Source organism: Mustelus asterias, chromosome 3 (assembly GCF_964213995.1).
Source record: "Mustelus asterias chromosome 3, sMusAst1.hap1.1, whole genome shotgun sequence".
Lineage (NCBI taxonomy): Eukaryota > Metazoa > Chordata > Chondrichthyes > Carcharhiniformes > Triakidae > Mustelus > Mustelus asterias.
Genome location: NC_135803.1, coordinates 121,899,326 through 121,912,494, shown reverse-complemented (window position 1 = coordinate 121,912,494; position 13,169 = coordinate 121,899,326). Strand labels below are relative to the sequence as shown.

The 13,169-nt window shown below is 39.4% G+C and overlaps 1 protein-coding gene across 2 annotated transcripts in view; it reads right to left on the bottom strand.

Annotated features, from left to right (window-relative positions):
• prickle2b (prickle homolog 2b) overlaps window positions 1-13,169 on the bottom strand; it is a 244,455-nt gene that overhangs the window by 130,338 nt on the left and 100,948 nt on the right. The window contains exon 1 of one of the 2 annotated variants that reach the window (XM_078209507.1): window positions 8,332-8,517. The exons of the other annotated variant lie outside the window; for it this stretch is intronic. The gene's annotated coding sequence lies outside the window, so the exon portion shown is untranslated. Of the gene's footprint in view, window positions 1-8,331; window positions 8,518-13,169 lie in introns of those variants that run through there. 2 annotated transcript variants of the gene reach the window in all.

Here is a 13,169-nt window from a genome sequence, read left to right as displayed (position 1 = left end):
TAGAACAATTAAAAAACAAGATAACCTACAATCGGAAGAGTAACCCTTGCTCTAAATGAGAAAATGTTACATCTAACATGAATACATAGATACCATTGCTTCGTTATGAAAAGCAAAAACAATTAAGCACTTGTAACCATTATTAATCAGAATGCCAAACTGTACAATGAAAGCACAGCATCAAAAAAAGGGACAAATTCTAACTAAGAAAGTCAAATGCAGGACTAAAAGACAGAAAACAGTGCCGAAATGATTACTGAATCACTTACAGTACTCAAAAGGTCTTTCTATTTTTCTCCATTTCTGTGGGCTGATATACAGTCATTTGGGAATGATAATCTATCTGCATCCGTAACCGTGTAGATTCTTGCAAATTCAGCTTTATCAAAGCTTAATCTGAATGCACTCAATGCAGAAAAAGAAATGCATTCCATCACATTAACAATACTCGTATTTTTCTTCTAGCTGTGCTAGCTTTAAATATTTTGGATTTGCATAACGTTTGTTTGGATCTCAGAATGTCTGCATCATCGGTGATGCAGTCCTTTGCACCAAATATATTTAAGAATGATTTGGAACATTCTGCTTTGCATCTGTGCCTTTATTTTCCTTTCAGCAGGCTCCCCACAAGGCTATTAACATACCATCATACTTGCCTTATGTGTGAAAGGCAGACTTGCTAATTACTGTGCTGTGATTCTTACAAAACCAGAGAGCAACATTTTTTCTTCCTGCTGTAACCACTTCAGCATGTAAAATGACGGCCTGACAAAATTAGATACTTGAAGGAAATGAAAAATATTGCCACAGAGATTTGTATGTATTATCATAATTCACACTTATTTTGATTAAAATAATTCAAAAACATGTTAGAATTAAGACAGTTTTGTGCACAAATATCTTGAAATGTATAATAAAATTGAACCAAATTACTGAAGTGTTTCTGGGCATTGCTCTCTCCTCCAAACATACAAAAGAATTTCGCCCCTCCTTTCCAGGTGATTCCATGGATAGTGCTCACCCTCACATACCTCAGCCAAATGACCATCATGCATCTGCAAAGTTTGATACTAACCACAGGCTATTTGATTACAGGGAATAGAACTAAGCCTAATGCTGTACTAACCTAACACACCCACACACTCACTTCCAGTAGGGTTGCTGGATAGCAATCAACTGTGGCTAATTTCCCTAATCCAACAGTGTTGTGGCCAATTTTAGCAACCCCCTGCTGCCCTAGGTGAGATCACCAACTCAACATTGACCAGAGATGAAACATGGAACTGCTTGGTCTGTATGATTTGGTTCTTTATTGGTTAAACTTATCAAGGAAAACCAAATAATATTTTTTTCATTATAAAAGGAAGAAAGTGAAAATTTATTTCACACAAATACTGATGACCTTACCACATAATGTAATATAGCAAATGTGATTGGACAAACCACCATTCTTAGTCATTCATCTTTCTGAATTCAGAAGTACTAAAACAGAATTAGGCACAAATATATTTGCATATTTAACTGCACTGTTTTGAATTGGGATAGAGAGTTATTATTCTTTACGATTCACTTTTAAAGGGAGTTCCATCATAACTGCTCACATGAATGAGCAATGATATTTTAAAATGAGTAGTTTTAAATAACATTTACATGACCACTATTGCTATTTAAATAACACATGTTGAGTTCAATTTCTGCCTGTATTTGATGGATTTGAAAATTCTACTGCCTGAAATCTATAATTTTTATTGGTTGTAGATTCCTAATGAAGCCAGACAGCTCTATGCGGTTTCCCCGACCTCCAAAACAAAATGGCCACTTTTTAAACCTTAGAAATTGATGCACAATAAAAAAAATGTCTTCAAGGTTGTCCATTTTGAGCTGATCCAAATAACATTTTAGTAGTCAATACACACGGGCATGATGTTTTAAAATAATTCTACAATTTGATGCAAATATCTGGTTAATAGTGATTGAGATGTATTTAATTATTTCTCTGAACTATAGTAACAATGATGACATTCAAACCACTGTAAGAAGCTGGTTCTGCTTCATAATTCCTACAAGTTTTTTTGGCAGAAATATAGAATGCAACAAAATGTCCCAAGCCCAGTAAAGCCTATGGGCAGAATACTCCCATCCCGCCAGCGGCTAGTTTGGTGGCTGGCGGGAGCGGAGAATCTAGTGTGAGCAGCAGGGGTTGGTAAAATTGGCCACAAAGTCAGAAGCCTGCTGGCGTACAATAATGTTGCAATTCTCCCAATGGCGGATCAATCCTCCCACTGGCTGGTGACATGAATTCTATTTGCATTCATTCCCATCTCATGAATGCTCATTAAAACAGCTGGCCACTGGTATCCTACCAGGTCTTCCAATCTTAGTGAAAGCATGTCAGTCTAAAATCCAACTGCTGAAAAGTAGTGTGCAAAAGGCGGTTCTCAGTTCATAAGAGACTTCAGGCTGCGTGCAACAAAGCTTTTCTACCATAGTGCCATGCTGCTTCTGATGCGCGGTACACTCCTTTGCTGGGGAAGACCACTTTGTGTCCTCCATCTTCAAGCAGAGCTGATCTTCATGGACTACACCGTGCTGCTGGACGCATGGACCCTCCTGTGTCACCACCTTGGATCATTACAGCAGGGGTTGGGGAGTATAGGGATCTCCCTCCCCCGGTGCCACATACCAGTGTTCATCTAGATTGCGGGACTCACGCAGCCACTACAAAAAAGGTCCGAAGTTTAACTGGGAATGGAGTGCAAGGTGAGGCCAGGGAGTGGGGTTGCCGGACAAAGACAAGGGGGGCATTGTGAAAGGAAAAGAGAAAAGGGCAAGGAATCGCAATTGCAGGCAGAGCGGCAGGGAAGTGGATAAAGAAGATGATCAATGGAAGGCTGAGGGAAGGCCAAGGGGAGGGAAGTTAGACCTGGACAAGGCTGCATTAAAAGTTAACAAAACGGGAAGTCAAAAGACTATCACACTATTTACTGGAAGGGAATGCACCAAGACTCCCCAGGAGCGGTGGGTCGAGGTCTAAATGGGGCATGGGCATCCCACAGGTGATGGGTTTGGGGAGAGGGTGGTTGAAACATTTAACAAACCTCTTCTTGAGGCTGCTGGCCTTTTCCCTCTGAGCTGCTCACATAATGCACAGTCACTCGCTAGTGAAGACAGGTGGGCTGGAAAGAGTGAAATGAATGTGCTGGATTGATATTTAAATGTGGCGCTGGGGCCTTCGTACCCTGCCCATCAGGAGATTTGAAGGGGAACTTGCATTTGCATAATTAATGTGGTTCCAAGTGCAATCTGGCACAGGAACTGCCATTCTGGCCAGCGGGAAAAGTGCCAGAGTCGCTCACCATCACACATAGCCTCAAAAATGGAGAATTCCGCTCTATATTTATTTTTTCCTCACTATTTCACATTTATGCGATCTTTTCAGAGTTGTGTGGCATGCCATGAATTAGGAATGCATAAAATCAATGAATTCAGTAGTTTAAATAAAACTATCTTTAAAATATTTCCACACAAATATTCCAAAAGCTAATTTCACCCAGAACTGTTTGCTGCAATTTGCTGAAAACAAAATCTATTCACTAAAGGAGTCAACTAAACCTTAGCAGTACCAGGCACTTTAACTCATTATAAAAATACAACTTTTTTAAAACTGTAATTGACAGATATCTTCCAGAAATTTCTAATGGCTACATTTCAAAATGGGTGGTGAAAGGTGTGTAACTCTGTGTGGTCTACCGACTGTGGAAATGAAAATCAGATTTCCACAGATGCCACGTCATCAGCCAGCATACCAGCAATTATTTCCCCATGAGATGCACATAAGTACTCTTCTGCCATATTCAGGCACTTTCATAGCACTGGCACTATAATTATGGTTTGCTGTACAAAGCTGAAGTAGCAAGAATGGCTTCTCTTTTTATATGACAGCTAAGCTAAATTTGAAAAAGATATTAAAGCTTGTTGCTAACGTCATGAAGTTAAAAATTAATACCAGCTACAAAAAATCAAGGAGTATTAGACTTCAAGATGTCTGCTGTTATTTTGAGTTTTTTGAAAATGGTGGTCAGATGCCGGGGGATCAGGGAAGAGGTTGCTTAGAATTCATAATAGGGAGTATCAAAGCACTGACCATTGTTTGTAATATGAATTAATCTCTGTTATTCTACATGTCATCAGTAATGCTTAAAAATCATATTCATAATTTTAACTTTATGGCCAGAGCCCTTCCCAAATGTCTTGGAAAAGATGTGCAGCCGCCAAAAAAATACAACATTTACTTTTTATCAATTTAGTTGGACAGTGATGTTGTCCTTGGCAAAGCACCTTCCAAAGTGGCTCATGGATTCGCTCCTGATAACATCTCATTCATGTGTGGTTCTACAGTTAAAGCTGGGACTGGCATTAAAGGTGCATCGATGGCAGCAGTACAACAACGGTAGAGGATCAGAAATGTGAATAAGACTAATAGCAAATGCATGCTATCAAGAACAATTTATGCTTTTAATCAAAGGAATATTCTGTGCACTTGTGGTTTACTGACGTGTATTTACTTGATTACCTGCGATATCGCACATACCTGTTAACTAAACCAAAGAAACATTTACATCGCAAGAGTACAGCCAACTGAAGTTCTCTCTCCAGCAACCACATTTCATCATGTAAAGAACGCACCATTCTGGTACCCAAATCATACACCACAAAAAGTAGACCTACAAGTCTAGGTCACAGTATGATAGAGTAGATTCCAGAGCAAATTTGACTGTTTCCTGATTCCAATTGTGAAAAAGAGAAAAGCGCACACAGAAGGTGCACTTCATAACTGCAACAAAATTCAGGTTCACAGTTAGATGATATGATCTTGGGTATATTGGGAAATGGATGGTTCATGAACACAATAGAGAATGTATCATCATCTCATATCACAGATACATGGGTCCAAATAATAGTCCCTTCAAAATAGATAGGAGAGCAAGGAATTCAAAAGTAAAATTCCAGGAATGTGTTGCCATTCGGGTATGTACAAACCTGCTGCCATTTGTTACAGCAGCAGCATGCATCCATGTGTCCCATCTTAAAGAAGTGAGACACCTTTCATTATAATCAGGCTTCAACAGTGTAATTGGAAACCCAACTTAATCAGGCTTCTGCAAGTATGTATATTTATATATCGCTTTGAGGTCCACAGATACAGCCAACTCATCAAAGGAGCTTTAGGCCTCCCTTCTGCTCAATAGAGCCTCTACTGATATTGATCATGCCCGACCTCTTCTCACCACCCAAGCCTCCATTTCTCTCTTGTGATTGTTGGGCATAATCCCTCACTTGAGAATCTGGCTGTCTGCCGGTTGGAAACAGAAAAAAATTGAGGTTCTGCTATTAAATTCGACAGGATCTCCACATCTCTAGCTTCTCTGGGTTTCTTCCCACTATCGTGCACCCCTGTATCCTCACTGTAAATATCAGGGTCATGGTTTCCAATGAGCAAATTTAAAGTATTTTGTAAGCAAATCAATCAGACTGGCCTTATACTGTAGTTAAGTCAACCAATATGTATGATATATAAAAGCAATAATTTGATTATGGACATGGCTTGAATGTATAATTTAAAAAATAAACTTTGTGGGATTTTCCTTTGTTTTTGGGATTTGTGTTTTTGCTGTAATCATGGGATTTAACTGAAGCTTGGAAATAAGAGTAACAAATACTGTTTTTTCCCAATACAACTAGTTGAAAAGAAGCATAAATGAAACAAAGTGTACTTCTTGAAACTGTTGAATTAATAGCTAAATGAAAAACAAAACAAAAATCACAAAATTATCCAATGTGTATCACCAATCAACCATTCAGCACAATTGGATAAAGGCAGTGGCTTGCAAGACACTGTTTGGTGCACTATTACAATGCTTAGCGACAATTGTCTTTCAGACACAACCGCTTACACTTAGTGTGAGCATTCATAGACTTTAGAAATAGTGAAGCCATGAATTATTCACTAACAAGGAATATACTATGCCAAATACATATTCAATTTTTTTTTTTACAAATTGAAATGCAGATCTTTATCCACAGAGCTTCGCAGAACAGAGATAAAAGGCTTATTCCATACAGCAAAAATGATCTTTTTAGCAGTTATCATGTTTAATTTTAATATCTATATTTGTCTGACCCATTCCATATCAAATTATATATCAAAACAGATGTTTTACACTGCAGATTCATTGTGCGACTAGAAGACTACTGAAATACAACAAAAATCTTTACCATTATACTGCTTAAATGATGAAAATTTGATTTACAATTACACACACACACACACACACACTCTGTTAGGATGTAATTATAGTTATCTAAATTGAAGTTGATTGTCTCAGGAGTCTTAAAACTTACAGCAGTGTATCTCTGTTCTCCCTTGTATGCTTCAAGGACATGTGCCTTCTGAGTCCACAATCAGAGAAACAGAACACTGGCCTTAAGGCGTCCTAGATGATTAACTGGATATGATAAGTGTTTTTCATTGTTGAAAAGAATATAGCACAAATTAAAATATTTCATCTTTCACTAGATGCAAAAATCTTTCGGTCTACTAGTCAGTTATTTTTTGTCATACTACCCCTTTGAACCATGGAGAAGTATCAAACTATTCACATCTACGTGAGTTAAATTACTGCTGAGACCAGCAGTGTTATCATGTTTCTGAAGTCAAAGCATTTGGTTGAACTCAGATGTTATAGCAGACAATGGCTGAAGGCAAAACAAGTCATGCTGCAGCAATATTCTGATTACTCATCTAGTTTTTTGCATCTAGTGAAAGATGAAATATTTTAATTTGTGCTATATTCTTTTCAACAATCACCCCTGTACAAATATGATTATTAATTTCTATTAATGAAACCACTTCATGATGTTTTTGTTGGTTTCCTTATAGGTTGGGTAACATAATCAAGTCTGAATGATGCTGGCTTCTTGAACAATCTAAAAATGCATGACAATAAATGCTAGCCTTGAAGAACTAAGATATGAACTGTATTGAAAAGCTGTTAATTCGCTTTTTTAATGTTACATTTCTGAAAGTTATTAATCAAACAATAGAAACAAAATAATTCAGAAGCAAAATGTCTTGTAGCTTATATAAGAAATTCTCAAACCACATATTAACCATCAATCTGTTCTGTGAATATAAACCACTGCCATTTCATAATTCCTTCTCAGGGTTGTAAAGACACAAAGCATTTCTATGAGTAGTACATAGCAAATCTACTGCAGAAAGCACACTGGCTGTATAAATGGAATACAACAGGCCAATAATATATTTCCTAACTCTACTAGACATTCGGACAGAACATCTGTTCACATGCAGGCAACTTTGCTTTTTGCAAACAAGCTATGTTGATAAATACTAACAAAAGATAAAATTAAACCCAATTAAGATAGACCAATGTTAACATTAAAGCACTTTAATTAGTTCAGTTTACAGAGCAAATAAAAATGCTGATTATACACTGCTAATGTTCCTGCCCTCTTCAATGTTAGCTCTCTAAAGTTTGACCTTGCTGACACCACTCGCGCAGCATTTATTATAAAACGTAGAACATTGCTGAGATTAAACAGTTAAAAAGATCATTAGCAACAGAATATACAAGAGATTTTGTGAAACGACTTAAGAAAACTTTAACCTACTGCAATACCAGGTGTCAGAAGGTTCACCATTTGCATTCTGTCATTTCTCTTAAATCCTAACAACAGCTGAATTGACATACACAGCTCTGCTCAGAAGCTTAAATAAACCTCAGACTCCCACAGATTCAGCTTCCCGTTAGAGATCCATGTTGACCCAAAAAAGAAAAAGGTTAGTTGTGTCTAGAATGCCACACATATGTTTATCAAATGTGCTCATTTTTTGTAAAAACTTGAGATGAATATAAAAACTAGATGCATGCACCCACTTTTAATGAACATGTAATATGTGCAGTAACTCAAAAAATTAATAAAAAACCAATCTGCTTCCATGGTGTGATCCAATTAGTTACACGGGCCCACTGCAAATGATGTTACAATTGCCATTATACAACTCTAGCTGCAGTAATTTAATATGCCAAAAGACAAGCAGAAGCAATAAAATTAAAAAGCAAGATAGATTACATCTTAATGGAAAGGATTTTGAAAGACAACTTCTACTTTGCATTCTGCAGCACCACATTGCTTAGGATCAAGTAGCTTCAGAAAAATCTTCAAGTATTACAGCGGTGAAATTCAACATTTGAAGCAACAATGTAAATTATTCCGTACATACAAGATGTAAAATTAAAAAACACTTACCTTTAACTAGAATTGTTTGTATCTAATAACCACTGTAGCAGAAACAGGGAAGTATTTTCAATGTCCTTTTAACAAGGAAAGTCTGGCTTCTGCATTAAATAGAAACTGCTTGTCGAGGCCCTGTGGGGTACTCAGCAAGAGGTGGAGAAGCATTCTCACACAGACTGTGGAACTGCCATTTGCAGTGGCTTTGCTATTCAAGGACTGTGTAATAAAGAATGCCAGTCAGGTCACTTGGTAGGGAGATTTTGCAGACTCCCTCCGGTTTGTCGAGACACCCAGCTAACCTCCAGCCTATTGGCAAAAGTCATCAGTTTAAGCCAAACCCACTGCTCCAACCAGAACTGGTTTATTAGAGAACTCGATTCCTTCAGCTTTAGAGGGGTTTAAAGCTGGAAAAGGTCCTACTCTGCATAAATCAACCAGGAATGACACAAATATCGCATATTATTTACGAGAAGGATTAGAAATGTTGTGGTATTTCTTTCACGCATTTTTAATCCCAATAATACTGTTTATTTTTCATTTTTTAAATAGTAGAAGTGTATGAAATTTATGCAATGAGCACCTTTAATCCTGACAGCTGCACATAATTTACCAGTTCTAAATTCAAAGTGATCAGCTCTCCACATCTGGTTTTAATTGTTGTAATACATCCTGCATGCAATATTGCTAACAGGCATATTTTTATTTCCACAGCAGATGAATGCAGTTCCTGCATTTTTGCTGATCTACTACAATACTAAATACAATACCATGAAGAGGAGAGGAACTACCAGTAACTTTCCATATGGTTCAGTTTTAGAGGGTTTTTTGTTGTTGCTCAACACAAAAAAGGTAATTCACTCTCCCTGCAAAGGGCAAAGGGATACTGTACTAAAGCTACTGCAGCAATATATAATTATTAGATCACTGTGCAAAGAATAATTGACTATTTCCAAATGCAGTGTCCTTATGCTACTTAACAAAAATAAATAGGTAATCCAACCTTCAGAATCTGGAAGCTACACTAGTTATGTAAGCTTCTACATAATGTTCAAAATAAAGAGAAAATATGCCAAAAAGATTAAGAAGAAACATAATGTTGTTTCATTATATTTATATCCATTTTTTCAAAGAAAGATCTGTAAAGATGCTTGGGGGTAATTTTAAACTAACCTGCCAGGTCATTGGAACATCAAGTCGGGCGGGGTGTAAAACGAGCATCAAACTGAAATCCCTCCCACTGCGCTAGGCAGGTTGTTAAAATTGGAGTGTTACACTCCTGAATAAAAATTTAAATCTTCTACACAACCTTGGCAAGAATATGTAGGGTAAGTGGGAGATTATTTCACTTGCATGGGCTCAGTGGGAACAATGGCACTTCACGTCTCAAGTGCCCACCACCCCACATCATTTGTAGCTTGCTTTTATACAGTAGATACCCTACTTATCCATAACATGAAGAATGATGCTGTCCTTTTGGAAATCAGATGTGTCACTACATCACATGACTCACATGGAAGGGCAGCTAAGTCATCTGTACAAAGCTAAATTTTTAAAATTAGGATCCAGTCCTGTTAAAATCTTAAAATAGGCTAAGCAGTTAAGCAATGTGGATTTCCCACCAGGCAGAAAAAAATATCGACCAGGAAATGATGCGCCCCAAAATGGTAAGTTAGCTATTTTACTTTGTGTTGCCAAGATTATCAGGAATGCTTCTCTGGACTTCACACTACTTTTTCTCCCACAGCAAGATCCTCCTTGGACCTGTTCCACCAAGCTTATAAGCAGTCACTGTCCCCCTGCTGGCAGTCATTTCAACTCAGATGTGTCAATCAGCAGCATGTTAACGAGGTCCAAGAGTTAAAAAAAGCCTGGGCTTGCTCTCTGGAGCAGCAGGAAAGCAACACACCTTACCATGAACCCACTTAACACTCAGAACTAGAGCTTGATGATTCTTCCTAAAGCTGTAATTCTTCTCTCATCTGTAGGTATTTACCAAGGCAACTGAAATTGTACCCAATCTACATAACACTTCTGGTTATCCCACTGAGCATCTCTCTATGTTTGGAGTGGGGAGAGCAGGATCAGTGTAGGCACAAAAGCTAAGTATCTTTCCACCTTAGCCCAGACCTTGCCATTGATTCGCAACTGTATATATAGATTGAGGCATTCAAATTTCACATGACTGAGGCGATCTGCACAAAGGCAGCTTGTGAGGGAAACCCAAAAGTCAACTGAGTGGGCCAGAATCTCTTAACTCAAATTATACCAGATTTTTTATCTCCAAGCTCTGAAACATTTGCATGATGAGTCCATAAATGGAAATTTCAGACGTTCAGGATGGATGTTGAACATAGAACAAGGAAAGGATTTGGATTTAATTATGCCTTGCTGGAACCACTGCTGTGCGCAGTCAGGAGCAGAAGACGTACTGGGGGTGATTCTTCTAGTCCACTGGCGGGTTGGGAGACTCGGGTGGAGGCTGTGTAGTGGGCTTCCTGTTGGGCATCACGGCCTCTGCATGTCTCCGGCCGCTGGATTTCTGGTGCTGTCAGCTCCATGCCAGAAATTGGCTCAGAGTTGCATAAGTTATTTAAATGCTGATTTAAATATAATTAGCAGGCCCGGGAATGAGGTCTCCGGGACCGTTAGAGTCTCTCTCTCCACCTCTCCCCCCCCAACCAGGAGTGTTTCATTCCAGCTGGGTTTACAATAGCTCCCCACTATTGGGGAGCTGGCAGCCTGACCTCGCTGGAGTGAAGGGGGACATTGAGGCCCCCCACGAGGTCAGGGTAAGGGAGTGACTCCTAGGCATTGTGAGCTTGGCAGTGCCAGCCTGGCCCTGCCCAAGGGGAAAAGTGGAAATGCCCAGGAGGAACCTTGGCACTGCCCACCAGGCATCGCAGTGCCAGGGGGCAGGGCCAGAAGGGGGTGGGTTGGGTTGCACAGCCAGCGATGAGGGGGTTGCGGGACTGGCCAGCGATCGAGCTGGCCAGCAATTGGGAAGCCAGCAGTGCAGGGTTACTGGGCATGCGCTGATCTCCGCCATGACAGATCAGCAGACACGCAGTGGCCTGCTCAGCACTATGCTGCCGGCCTCTCCAATGGGAACAGACTCCACCCACCAATTTTTAATGATATTCACGCTAGTGCACTCTGCAGTGCACAAAGTGTGGGAGATTCATGTTGAAAGTCCCACTGAAAGAAACAGCAGGATTTACTCGTTTTTACGAGAATTCGACACTTAGAATTTTTTGGGAGAATCTCACCTATTATTCCCCATGATGCCTGCTGTGCTCACCAAGAAAGCATAGTGAGGAGGAGAGCAGCAGGAGTGATGTGTCCAGGTCTTGGATAAATGTAGAAAGCAATTTAATGAGCTAACCAGGTCAGGAAAAGTGAGTATATTTTCTGATTCAAATAAATCCTATGCTTTAAGCCCCTCATGCCTTTTTCTCTATCACATCAACTTGCAGCTGCACTCAGCTTATAGATTCTATGCAGTTGGAGAGAACTTGCAGGGGGTGTTCCCTAGCGCCTGTTGTACACATATTTTCAGGTAGTAAAGGCTATGGCTTTGCAAAGTGCTGTAAAAGGCGCCAGGGTGAGGTTCTGCATTGACTTTTGTAGACACCATTACCAATGTGCACAAGTGTAGAAGAGTGGGCTGTTGATCAAATAGAATTTTTGTCCTGGATACTGTTGAACTTCATGAGGCTTGTTGTAGCTGCACTCATTTGGCCAAATGAGGAATATTCCATCACACTCCTAAATTGCGCCTTGTAGATGGCTTTGGGATGTCAGGAGCGAATTATTTACTGCAGAATTTGGGGTCTCTAATTTGCTCTTGTAGCCAGAGTATTTTTCTAGCTGGTTCAGTTAAGGTTCTGGTCAGTGGTAAATCATGTGCTCCTCCCAGAGTGTTGATGGTTAGAGTCCAGGGTCCAGTTATTTTGGTGGTGAAATTGACCAATGGAAGAGTCATTCGTAGACAACAGGATCACATTTGTCTATGCCACGATAACACGGTAGAAGGAAGTGCTGCTGTGGATGTTCGATGGTTCCTGATCTACAAGGGCATCCAGTGGATACTCCTCCTGAAGGGGATGAGGGACATTCATGCACAGATACTCAACCTACTCTTACACCCACAGGTCCAGCTACACTGAAACTAGCTTCACCAATGCCTATGGAGTCACCAGTGGTACTGCATAGATTACGGCGTTGTTGCAAAGCTCATGATGTATTGTTGAATTACAAGTTTCATTATGTTTCTGCCCTTACAGGGGGACTGAAATTAAGTGGGGAGATGTGTTGTAGAGTGTTACAGTAAGCATCTTCCTATTTGAATGTATGTACTGATGTCTTCAGCATGTGCGAGTCATGTTATCAGTAGCACAGGCTTTCGCGAGTTTAGCCTTACCGCGAGGGACTTGTGTAACTAGCTGCCTCCAGTCCATGCTGTACCTTATCTCGATATTTTTATAAGACAATTGAATATCACATATTTGACTACCTTTTTGTGGCCAAGTAACCACACTTAATTTTCATATTTTGCCATGGATGATGCACCCTTCTCAGAGTCTTTCCTGCTCACTGGGATAAACCTTTGCTAAGAGTTAAATATCTCCTTACAAGTCTGCCACTGCATCTCTACTGTCCTACCTTTTGACCTAGTTTTTCAGTTAACTTTAGCCAGCCCTGTCTTCATACATTTATAATTATGTTTATTTAGGTTTACAAAGCTGGTCTTAGACCACACTTCTCCCCTTGAAACTGAATGTTATAGTCTATCATGTTATGAATACTGTCACCTAGAGTTTCCTTTTCCATGAGGTTATTGATTAATTTTG